Here is a 12,547-nt window from a genome sequence, read left to right as displayed (position 1 = left end):
TTTGATTGCTAAATTGCTGCTCAGTTAAGCTTTAGATAGTTTAAGTAAATGTTAATGAACACGTCTTTCCAGGCTTGATTAGAATGTGCACTGAACCTTGGTACGGTATTCGCTCAGTGGCTCTGAACTAATTGTTTTCTACCTCATATTGGCGTGAAGACAAACATCTGCTCCAATTAGAATCTTGATATTTACCGATTCAAGAAGGGATATTTTAGTACTGTTAATGTCTTGAATTGATTCAGGTATGGAAAATTATCATTTAGTCGAGGCCATTGGATCAGCTAAATGATAATTGATGGTAAATGATGATGCAATCTAAGATGGAAGCGGGCTAACTTGTCAGGAGTAGGATGAAATCCACAATCCTTTCGGTTTCTACACGACATCGTACCGGGACCCTAAATCGCTTGGCGGTACGTCTTTATCGGTAGGGTAGTGGGTAGGGAACATTAATAAATGCGCAAACGCTGAGTTTTACACGTATCGCTTTTACACGCTCGTACGAATGAGGACTAGTCTACTTGAATCAAACGACAAATTTGAATTTACAAACGACAGTATGAAATTTAAAAAACTGTCATCATCCCTAATAGGGATAGTTTTTTAAATTGTATATTAATCAAGAGTATGCAAATAGTGAAGGAATTTTCTAAAAGTAACAGGATATCTGCGATCATTACTTTCGGAACTACAGGGGTATAAAGAGTCAGATTTGCGGCACTACCGCGGATCTTTGAAAAACGCTCCATATTAAAAGGCACGAACTAGTGACGTCGTTGGCTCGCTGATCGTTAGATTTGTATGGGTGTTCAAACAAAATTACTTATATCTTTGTTATTTGTGCGTTTATGTTTATAGTTAATTTATTGAAAAATGTCACATTTAATGTAATGAAGCTAAAACTGTATGATTTTCATCTAATTACGATAAAAAAAATTAATAGATTTTGAAATTTTATAATCTCATTTATTTTGCAAATATCCAGACAATCTTTGCTTTTTTTGTATAAATTTGTTAAACTTGACCTAATTTACCTGAATGTATCATAAAAATCAATATATTCAAACATAGTTGCTGCTGGAATAATATTCCACCGCCAATCCGTGATTCCCGAAGCAAATTTGCTTTTCGTAGAAAGTTGAAGATTTATTTACTAAATAGACAAAAGGAATTTGAGGATTGTGCGGTGGAAATATCAATTTTATAGAGGGAATCAACATAATTAGGATAAATAGGATACTCATTTTTTTTTTTTTTTGGAATTTTGAAATTTTAGTTAATAATTTAGTTATTTTAATTTGAACATGATTTTCTATTTACCTATATATATTTATGTACTATAAAATATATATTATGCATTAATAAATACATACACTTCATAATATTATAAATGTATATATATATATATAAATTGCATTGTCGTTTTCCATTACATACTAGTATCACATTATATCTGTAGTTTAATTAGTAATTATATATTTTTAAAATGTAACACATATTTGCTGCTTATTTTAATTTAATTTAGTTAATGTCAATTTATTTGTACAATTATAAGCTGTGACGTCACACGGGTCTCAGCTGAAAATCAGCGCCGTGTGTTATGCTTGTATGTAGTGCACGGCATAAGCTGAGCTGTACACCCTTTCTTTTTAAGGGTTACAGACAGACATGCTGTCATAAGGATAGGGTACTGACTGTCTGTAACTTTTAGATTTGAATAAATTTATTTTCTTTCTTTCTTCTTTCTTTAGTCATCATCCCCATTACAGCTATGATGTCTTCAGCGTATAGCTTCAATTGTGATTGCTAAATTTTATTTCTTTCTTTTTCGTGTATGAAATTTTCTTGCAATAAAGTAACTTGAATATTAAGTAGGTAGTAATACTTTCAATGCACTACCAACCTTATAAATTTCGTTTATAAATTCAGGAGTGTAGTAAGACCGACATTTTGGAACCACTCACTTTGGTAAAGGTACACTCGATCTAGCTCAGCTCTCGTTAGCAATCACCTGGGACTATGAAACATTATGCAGTATTACATAGCCTCGTATAGGTACAATGGATAGTAAAGAAATTATTCCCGTTATATTTTATTATACAATGTCATGAATAAATCAAATGTAAAACATCGGTGTTTTCATAATATTCAATACGTAAAATGTTATTATAATTTATCACATTTTAGTCTACATTTACAATCAGGTTAATAAATGCAGTCAAATATAATTTATTATCTACATGGGAAAATTAAACTTCAAGCCTCAATAGTTCATTAGTGAAGAGTTACTGATATCGGAAAAGTCCTATATTCTATCTTTGCTTGTAGCACTCGTCATCATCATCATCATATTGGACGTCCACTGCAGGACATAGGCCTTTTGTAGAGACTTCCAAACATCACTATTTTGAGCCGCCTGCATCCAGCGAATCTCTGCGACTCTAATGTTTTATAATTAATGACTGGTATGAAAAAGCTAATGTTTTATAATTAATGACTAGTAAACAATTAACCACTAAACTACTAAAGTTACTAATGATAATAAAATTGTAGGAATTCGATTTGTTTCCTGTCGTTAGCGATCACCTGTGATATTACCCGAAGCGCAGTGATCGCGAGAGAATCTCGGTCCATCCTACAATGCGATGGACGCTTTTAGCGGAATTAAACGGTGTACCACTCTCAACTGCTGTCCACATGTTTCATTGATAAAATGACCACCTGTTTGTAGTTTTTTTCCTTCCATTAGCGGTGGAGTTGACCGTTGGGAATGCGCTAAAAGATTAAAGATGAACGTTATATTTTGTGATTTTTATACGTCTTGTTTAAGTGAAAGGTTTTCACCAATACGAAACTATTTACCTATATTTACTGCGCATTTATATTTAAAAGTCTTTTTTAAGATTTTATTGTATAAACATTGAAGGAATATAAAATTATTATTTAAATAAATAAGTGGTATTCTTGCACATATTATAGCCCTGGGCTCTATATAGTTCCTTTCCTTAGACCTTTCGGGCGAGCGTGGTAGACTGTTAGCCTAACTGAGACTTGTGCTCAACAGTGAGTCGAACATGGGTTGTTCATGATGATGATTTTTAGTAGTACTTAAGTAGTATTTTTACACTCCGGTGGGTTTTATTTCCCTTTTCTATATAGAGAGAGGCCTGGTTCTGAAATGAGCTGTTAAAGATATAGGTTGACAATAATTATCAGTATCAGACATTAAAAAAACTTTTAAACTGTTAAAATTAAAAAGAACTGGAGACATGTGGGGCATGTCAGTGAAAGTAATATCTAACATCATTGATGTCATTGCTCCCCACTTAGCTATTATTTTTAATGAATGCGTGGATTTGGGTATCTTTCCGAACCTAATGAAACATGGCAAACTGTTACCACTTTTTAAATCAGGTGACAAAACTGATGTTAATAATTATAGACCAATTACAATACTGCCAACACTTAGTAAGGTTTTTGAAAAAATCATTTTAAATCAACTTTTAAGTCATTTTAATTTAAATAATTTATTTCACCCTGAACAGTATGGTTTTACTAAAGGTCGCAGTACAACTGATGCAGGTGCTAAACTTTTAAAACATATATATGATGCATGGGAAAATGCTAAGAATGCTATTGGTGTATTTTGTGATTTGTCCAAAGCATTCGATTGTGTTGACCATAACATTCTTTTACTTAAGTTAAGCCACTATGGCATAAAAAGTGTTGCACTCGATCTCATCGCCTCTTATCTTAGTGATAGAACACAAAAGGTATGCATAAATGATTCAAAGTCTCGCGGTTTTTCTAACACAATGGGCGTCCCACAGGGTTCAATTCTGGGTCCTTTTCTATTCCTAGTGTACATAAACGATTTACCACACCATGTTAGCGGCATCTGTGAGATAGTACTGTTTGCTGACGACACATCCCTAATTTTTAAGAGTGACAGAAGTAAAGATAATTCCGACGATGTAAACCGTGCCATATCGCATGTGTCGCATTGGTTCACTGTTAACAACTTACTTTTAAATGCAAAGAAAACTAAATGTATTGAGTTTTCATTACCAAATGTTATAAAATTAGATAAGTCTATAATGATCAATGGTGAAACACTAGAAATAGAGAATTCCACAGTTTTCCTGGGAGTGACCTTGGATTCTAAACTTCAGTGGGGTGCTCATATAGAAAAACTGTCAGGTAAACTCAGCTCAGCTGCTTTTGCAGTGAGAAAAATAAGACAGTTTACTGATGTTGATACAGCTAGACTTGTTTATTTTGCGTACTTTCACAGCGTAATGTCTTACGGTATTTTGTTGTGGGGCAAGGCTGCTGATATACATTCTATATTTGTACTTCAAAAAAGAGCAATTCGAGCAATATATCAACTAAAATCACGCGAGTCCCTTCGTCAAAAGTTTAAAGAAATAGGCATTTTAACAGTAGCCTGTCAGTATATATATAACAGTATAGTTTATGTGAGACAAAATATTAATTTGTACAAACGAAAAGGAGATCTAAACCCACGTCTTACTAGACACGGGCATAAGTTAGTTATTTCTGCATATCGTCTCCAAAGAGTTAAAAAATCTTTTGTGGGTTTGGGTGTACTCTTCTATAACAAGATCCCCAAGACTGTGATGGACTTGCCAATGCACAACTTTAAGCAATGTGTTAAAAAACATTTACTTAGTCAAGGTTACTACACTATTGATGAGTTCCTTAACGACAAAGGTGCATGGAGGCCATTGGATCAGCTTCCACCTTCACACAGGAAATAAAACTATAACAAATTGTAATTTAATTGTTATCAAATGTAAATTGTAATACTGTATGACTTTTTCAAAAGAGCAACTGTTGAGTTTCTTGCCGGTATCTTCTCAGCAGAACCTGCCTTCCGAACCGGTGGTAGAATCTTTACAAATAGTCAACTGACGTGTCAAAAGTGCTTGTAAACTGAGCCTACTTGAAATAAATGAATTTTGAATTTGAATTGAATTTGAATTTATATCTTACGATGATAAAATTCATTTAAGTGAGTACGACGATTAACTTCTCTATAAATTACTATATTCCTGGCTTCAGCGTTTTCGATGTTCTTTGATTGTAGCAGATATTTGATACCGTATTTGTTCATAAATTATAAAAGATATCAGATAGATTTCTTGTGCCCGTTATGAGTCTAAATCTAATTTATATTCCTATTATCTACTAAAATAACCGTTTTTTAACCGATTTCGTTATAATTTAAACTATCGTGAGTATTATCGTGAGATAATAAATGTTTTTTGAATAATTGAACTATATCGTATGAGACCGTATAACATTTAAAACATTATATAATTGAAATCGATTTAAGCCGCGTCGGTAATTGACAAAGCGTGCGCTACAGTGACCGACAATGAATTAAATATTAGTGTCACGTGTACCATTTTTGCGATACATCGATGCATTTCCAATTACTTTTTTTTATTATCAAAAAATGTGTACCTAATAGGTATGTGGGAATAACTATTATTTTCAATATCACTTTATTTACCATTTTATTGAATTTGTTATAGATATTTTATTTAATTTCCTTTTTGCTTTTATAATATATTTTTGTAATTGTTTACTTTATTATATGTTTTTGTAACTGTAAACTGTTGTTTGACGGCCTTCGTAGCGCAGTGGTGTGCGCGGTGGATTTACAAGACGCGAGGTCCTGGGTTCCATCCCCAGCTGGGCCGATTGAGGTTTTCTTAATTGGTCCAAGTCTGGCTGGTGAGAGGCTTTGGCCGTGGCTAGTTACCACCCTACAGACAAAGACGTACCGCCAAGCGGTTTAGCGTTCCGGTACGGTGTCGTGTAGAAACCGAAAGGGGTGTGGATTTTCATCCTCCTTCTAACAAATTAGTCCGCTTCCATCTTAGATTGCATTATCACTTACCATCAGGTGAGATTGTAATCAAGGGCTTACTTGTAAAGAATAAAAAATAAAATAAAAAAAAAAAACTGTAATTTATCTATACTAGTATTATAAAGCTGAAAAGTTTGTTCGTTTGTTTCAACGCGCTAATCTCAGGAACTACTGGTCCGATTTAAAAAAATCTTTCAGTGTTAGATAGCCCAATTATCGAGGAAGGCTATAGGCTATATATTATCGCCGTATTCTTATGGGAACGGAAACTCCACGGGTGATACCGCGCGGCGTTAGTTAGTGATGAATGTTTGGCTTTAGTTGTGTTGGTTAGTAAGGTGTACACTTATACCGGATATGTGCAATTGAGTTTGTATGGTTACAAAAGCGAAAATAAAAACCTTTCTATAATAGGGAATTTGTGTAGCTTTAAATGCTAAAATTGATGAAAATATTTTATATTCTGAGCTTTTTAGAAGTGTAGAATAACTCTCTACAGACATTTTAAAATAAATACCATAAAAATCATCTGTTCTTAAAGAACAGAATCACTTCTTTTGTATTTCTTTTGTAAGTTAAATATTTTAATTTACTACAAATAAAAAATATTTAACTCCAAACCTGAACTCCTTTTGATGTGAAACACACTTAATAATTATATTAAATTAATACTGTTTATGTAATGATTGACATTTATACGTGCGTTCCGAAATACTGACAAATGATTAACATTTACGCATGCGTTCATATATTTATTTTGTGTAAATTAGTTTTTAATTTCTATTTCCGAAAATAATTTCTAAGATTTATTCTATAAGTTTTGTGTAGGGGTACGGTAGGAGTACGGTAGGGGTAGGGTAGGGGTAGGAGTAGGGTAGTGTAGGGTAGGGATAGGGAAGAAGTGCACATAAGTCAAAGCGAAGCTTGACCGGGTCCGCTAGTAATATAATATAATATTTCGTACTATTTTTTATTATAATTAATACCGGCAGAATTTTTCCTCGTTACCAAGGCGAAAACATGTCGATATTCCATTATAAAAATCCAATTATAGGCGTAAATCGATCATTATCCGCTGTCGCCTCATTTTAACGAATCCAAACAAGATCAAACCGTACATTTTTTCACAAAATTATATTGTGTTGAAAAAAAAGATTTTCCTTGAAGCTTTAAGGAAAATCTTTTTTTTTGTACTTACTAAATATACCTACCCGTAAAAACCATCGTTATGTAATAGTTACTTATTTTAATTCAATTTATTAATTCTGGATTACTGAATTTCAAATATTTTTTTTTTTTAAATTCCAACTTTTTTTTGTTGAGAAAGAATACAATAAGGAACTTAAGCTAACTTATCCTAATAACGATAAAAATCAATTAATTAATTTATAATTTATAAACGAATTAAAAATACAATAGGGATGTCTAATTTTTTGAATTGAAAGGGATTCTTTCTCAATAAAAAAATATATATAGTTTAATAAACTAAAAAAAAAGAAAAACAGAAAAGGATCAATTTTTGAAATCAATACTTAACTTGACTTGACTAGTGTATTTACAAAATTACTAGTAAACAACTTACCTACTAGTTAAACACTAGCCAATTGTTCTGAATATATAATACTAGCGAACGCCCGCGACTTCGTCTGCCCTTAAACCTCTTTAATCCGGCCCTATCGCAAAATCCGTTTTTAGTGGATATCTATACTAATATTATAAAGCTGAAGAGTTTGTTTGTTTGGTTGAACGCGCTAATCTCAGGAACTACTGGCCCGATTTGAAAAATTATTTCAGTGTTAGATAGCCCATTTATCGAGGAAGGCTATAGGCTATATATTATACCCATATTCTTACGGGAACGGGAACCACGCGGGTGAAACCGTCGGCGTCAGCTAGTCTACTATAAACTACCTCCCTGTCAGCTTTGTACAGCAGGCGGTTTTCGAGATTTCTTGATGAATGTCCTTTCAATATAATTAAAAAATATATATTTTGACATAATACTATGTTGACACAAGTGGAGACGTAAAAGTACGAGAAGAAAAAGAAGAAATACTTTGTTACACTCAATTGTAAATAAAAAAAAATAATGATTTTGTTAATGTATAGTATCTAATTTTTCTGTTCTTATAACCAATATAAATATGGCTCATTATACAAGAAGTGAAATGGTTGTTCACTAACCTTCATAAGCAAGGTCGTGAAATTATGAGGGTGCATTTCACATTAGTTGTTATCTCGTGGGTCTTATTACACATGGTAATTATAATGTCTTTGTAGAGCAAGAATCCGTAATTGGGTGCGTTAGCAACGAAGCTGTGATCCCTTGTCTTAGCTTGCAAAAGTCAGAATTTTACAAAATACATACTTTAAATAGTCTACTTTGCACAATTGGTTATACTAGGGTCATATACAAGCGTATCGGCAAAGTATCGCCAAGCGTCAAGCTTATAGTAATCTAAAAAATGTTTTTAAAGTTATTTTTACAATATTGTCGGCCTCCGTGGTGCAGTAGTGTGCGCAGTGGATTTACAAGACGGAGGGCCTGGGTTCGATCCCCGGCTGGGCAGATTGAGATTTTCTTAATTTGTCCAGGTCTGGCTGGTGGGAGGCTTCGGCCGTGGCTAGTTACCACCCTATCGGCAAAGACGTACCGCCAAGCGATTTAGCGTTCCGGTACGATGCCGTGTAGAAACCGAAAGGGGTGTGGATTTTCATCCTCCTCCTAACAAGTTAGCCCGCTTCCATCTTAGACTGCATCATCACTTACCATCAGGTGGGACCGTAGTCAAGAGCCAACTTGTAAAAAAAAAACCTTCCAAGTAATTATAATATGTAAGCTTTCATTCGTTTATTGTTTAAAAATATTTTTGCAACATAACGATTCCAGGCACTGTCATATAACTTTTCCCCACACATTTTCGCAGCAGGAAACAATTCGAATGACTTTAAATGCTGGTTGCACATTTTCATTTCTTATTTCATGTTACGAACTTAATATTGCATGGTTCGCACTATACTACGTGTTACACAATTAGAGCCGGCAGCGGCCGAGGAAATACGTTTTTTTGAGAGAAGCTGTAATTGCTTGAAGACATAGATATGCTGTAAGTTTATCTTTAACTAGCTGACCCGATGTTTCATCCGCGTGGTTCCCGTTCCCGTAGGAATATTGGGATATTATATAGCCTATAGCCTTCCTTGATAAACGGGCTATTTGACACTGAAATAATTTAAAATTGGACCAGTACTTCTTGAGATTAGCGCTTTCAAACAAACAAACAATATTAGTATAGATCCGGGTTACTTGGGATAGGCGGGGAGAGTGACTTGAGTCTAAAAGGGGAGTGTTAGATATCTGTCAAAGGCGCCTTTAACTCTACAAACATCGTTCACAAGTGCGTGACTTCACTCAAGGTCATTCTTTGCCATTCTAGGGTCTTATTTTGGTTACAATTTGATTTGTTAACTAAGTTGTTTTGACAAAATATGTTGTGAATCATATATACCTTTGTTCGACATTAGTTTTCTTATTCACCTCTGAGTCCGCTAAAATTAAAACAAAAAAGTTTCTAACGTAAAATAGTTAAGCCCCACAGCTTCAAAACCTCAGTCGCCGTTCTCTATTTCGTTTTTCGGTATCAACGCTTAATATTGCATGACACGGGCATCCGCACATGTTACACAATTAAAGCCGTCCGTGTCCTCGAAAATACGCCCCGAGCGCTGTTCTAATTACTTGTAAACAACGTTGCCCTGTGAAGTTAACCCCTAAACTACTGCAAATTCTAAAAACAAATCCTTTAGGTGCCTACATGTGTCTTAAGGCTAAAATGTGTGTTACAATTAAACGAAAAGGGGACTTAGAAATCAATTTACTACTAATAAAATAATACTAAATTCATTTATTTCAGTTATGCTTAGTTTACAAGCAATTTTGAAATGTCAAGTTTAATGGTGGTAAGTAAAGTCGAAAACTTAAAATTAAAGTTAGTTAAGAGCTCATAACAAACTTATAATTTTTCTAATGTTTCACTGAACTTTCGCAGTTTTTTCCTTTCATATGAATCTTTTCTTGGCAATTAAAAATACAACAAAAAATAATTACCGTAATTGACGCGTGAGCCAAGAAAAATAGGGAGTTAGTCTAATATATTTAAATTAAGTGCAAACTCCGTTTCTCAGAGAGCGCTGCCGTCATTTTCGTCAATATCTAAAAGAAATTACTTAAGTGAAACCTCCAATCAAAGGCGGAAGATTAGTATTATGCTAGAAATCTATATTATATAACAATAAACCGACAGACGGGAACCAAAACCAAGTCCTGTCATTGTATTAATGTTTTCTCTGGATCTACTGAACCGATTTTGAAAATTATTTTACCACTAGAAAGCTATGTTATTTGTGAGACTATATTTTATTCCCTTATTCTCATGGAAACGGGAATTACGCGGGTAAAACCGCTTTACATCGGCAAGTTTTTCAATAAATGCTGTCTTTAATGTAAACAACGATACCTTAATAGGTCACGCAGCATAACTGGCGATAATTGCTGCTCGAGAACAATAGGACACTCGTGTGCTGAGCGAAATAAAACTCAATCATTATTAATTGTGCCATTAAGTTCGCTGTTTACAAACCAAACTGATTTAACGGGCTCCAAACGAGCTGTAGTGATACATTTTTAATTGGAAATTAAAATAGAGTTATGGATGTTTAATGTTCATCTTGATATTCACCACCTTCAAAGTGATCAGCAGACCTATTCTATAACTTTCAGTAACTATAGTGGATATACACGAAAAATACCAACGATGTTGTTAGTGGTTATTAATCCACGTGATATTGTATTCAATATTAATCTATTGCTAACTGATAAAAAATACTATCCAGTGTGTTTGGAATTGTGATTATCGTTAATTAAATTTACGGTATGAAGAATGCGGTTTTTATCTGTTTGATGTTAATTATATTAGGCGGCTAATAGAACAAAGTTAGTGAATAGTCCAGCAGTAGGTAGAACAAATGATGTTACTGTTTTTGAAGTCAGTTGTTTTTTTTTTCAACAAACAAATTAAAAATCATTAGTCATTTCACACTTAACAATAATTAAAATTAACATGTCCTTAAATTAATGAAAATAAATCTAATTAATAAGCTTAAAAGAATTAGATATGGTTAATATATTTTATATAACATATTATAAACAAACCATACATAATTCATTTCTAATTTCTTTGTTGGTAAACAGTACTCATCAAAAAAGGCTGTAATATAGATAGATTATTACATCGCTCTGTTTTTATTACATCACTAATGTATGTTATTCGGTCTGTTATTACAGGTAATTCACAATCTTGGGCATGACAAGAAGTGATTTGCTGTGGGGAAAGGATTAATGTAAGTTTTCCCGTTATTTCTTAACCTATTGTTATGTTATTCTTACATTATTTATACATAGACATGTTTTTATACTATTTATTTCATATAAGGATTATGGTAATATATAATGGTAATCTTGTAATATTGTATGTGTTATTGGTATAATACTGCTGTACCTTACCTACATTTGTTAGAAGATGTTATAGCCATAGCGCTTTAAAGGTACCTACTATACACGAGAATTAACCCTGTAGGTATAGACTGCAATTACGTTCCATAGAAAAAAATATAGTCTATTTTTGACGTAGGTATGTTAGTTTTCATATACGAAATTGATGAATTCTCAAAAACTGTAAGTCGTAGGAAAAAAAGTGTTAATACATTTTTTGTAGATAATTAGTAATAAAATAATAAAATAAAATATGGTCTACAATTTATGATTAATCTTACCGTTTCTGAAAATCGAAATTTTTGTTGACCTTTGCCCTTGAATAAAAAAAACCGTTACAGGGGAAATATAGGGAACTTTCAAATTTTATTTTTAATTATATTTTAAACAATCTTACTGATTTTCATTTTCATTCACTGGTTTGCTTGCTGGGAATTTATGTAACTTTATCCTTATTTTTTGGTTTAATTTGACCGGTCTAAACGGTTCTCCAATAATAGTTTTCAGTGATAGTTTAGGGAAATGACAACCAAACGTGCCCTTCCAAGTGTGGACTTACAATATTACAGAATACGAGACCTTTACTGTAATGTTTGTAATATTTATTATTTCTGTATTTATTAGTCTTTTTATTTGATTAAGTACATAAGTAAAGTATCTTTAGGTTGCCTCGAAGTTTACTGTTAGTGTAAATGTCACTTTTACGTGTTATTATATAACAGTAGTCATATATTTTTTTAGTTAAATTAAAAAATACCAGTATATAAACTAAAAAATGTAATCAAACCCATAATTACATTTCGACCAAAAACGCAAATTAACTTAATCTATTAAACAATTGCCGACTACACAGGGTGGTGTGGTTACTCATTAATTGCGTCTAGCTTTATTAATTACTAATAACAACACACATTAGTTAGAACACACATTGAAACCAAATATGATATGATTTAATAATGTTATTAATTTTAATTGATTGCATACAAATTAACAATTTAATTAATTAAAAAATAAATTATTCTAAAATAGCAATTAATTAAACAATAAAACTGCCTTGTTATTTAAGTAGTTAGGCTTTGTAGCTTCGGATCACG

At 32.8% G+C, this 12,547-nt stretch overlaps 1 protein-coding gene across 2 annotated transcripts in view; it reads left to right on the top strand.

Moving 5' to 3' along the window:
* Positions 1-12,547, top strand: part of LOC112048186 (uncharacterized) — a 307,618-nt gene that overhangs the window by 135,192 nt on the left and 159,879 nt on the right. For both annotated transcript variants that reach the window (XM_024085626.2, XM_024085624.2), the window contains exon 2: positions 11,247-11,302. The gene's annotated coding sequence lies outside the window, so the exon portion shown is untranslated. The remainder of the gene's footprint in view (positions 1-11,246; positions 11,303-12,547) is intronic.

This window comes from Bicyclus anynana, chromosome 11, assembly GCF_947172395.1.
Source record: "Bicyclus anynana chromosome 11, ilBicAnyn1.1, whole genome shotgun sequence".
In the NCBI taxonomy this organism is placed as follows: domain Eukaryota; kingdom Metazoa; phylum Arthropoda; class Insecta; order Lepidoptera; family Nymphalidae; genus Bicyclus; species Bicyclus anynana.
The sequence above is the reverse complement of the archived record's forward strand: the minus strand, read 5'-3'. Positions and strand labels throughout refer to the sequence as shown.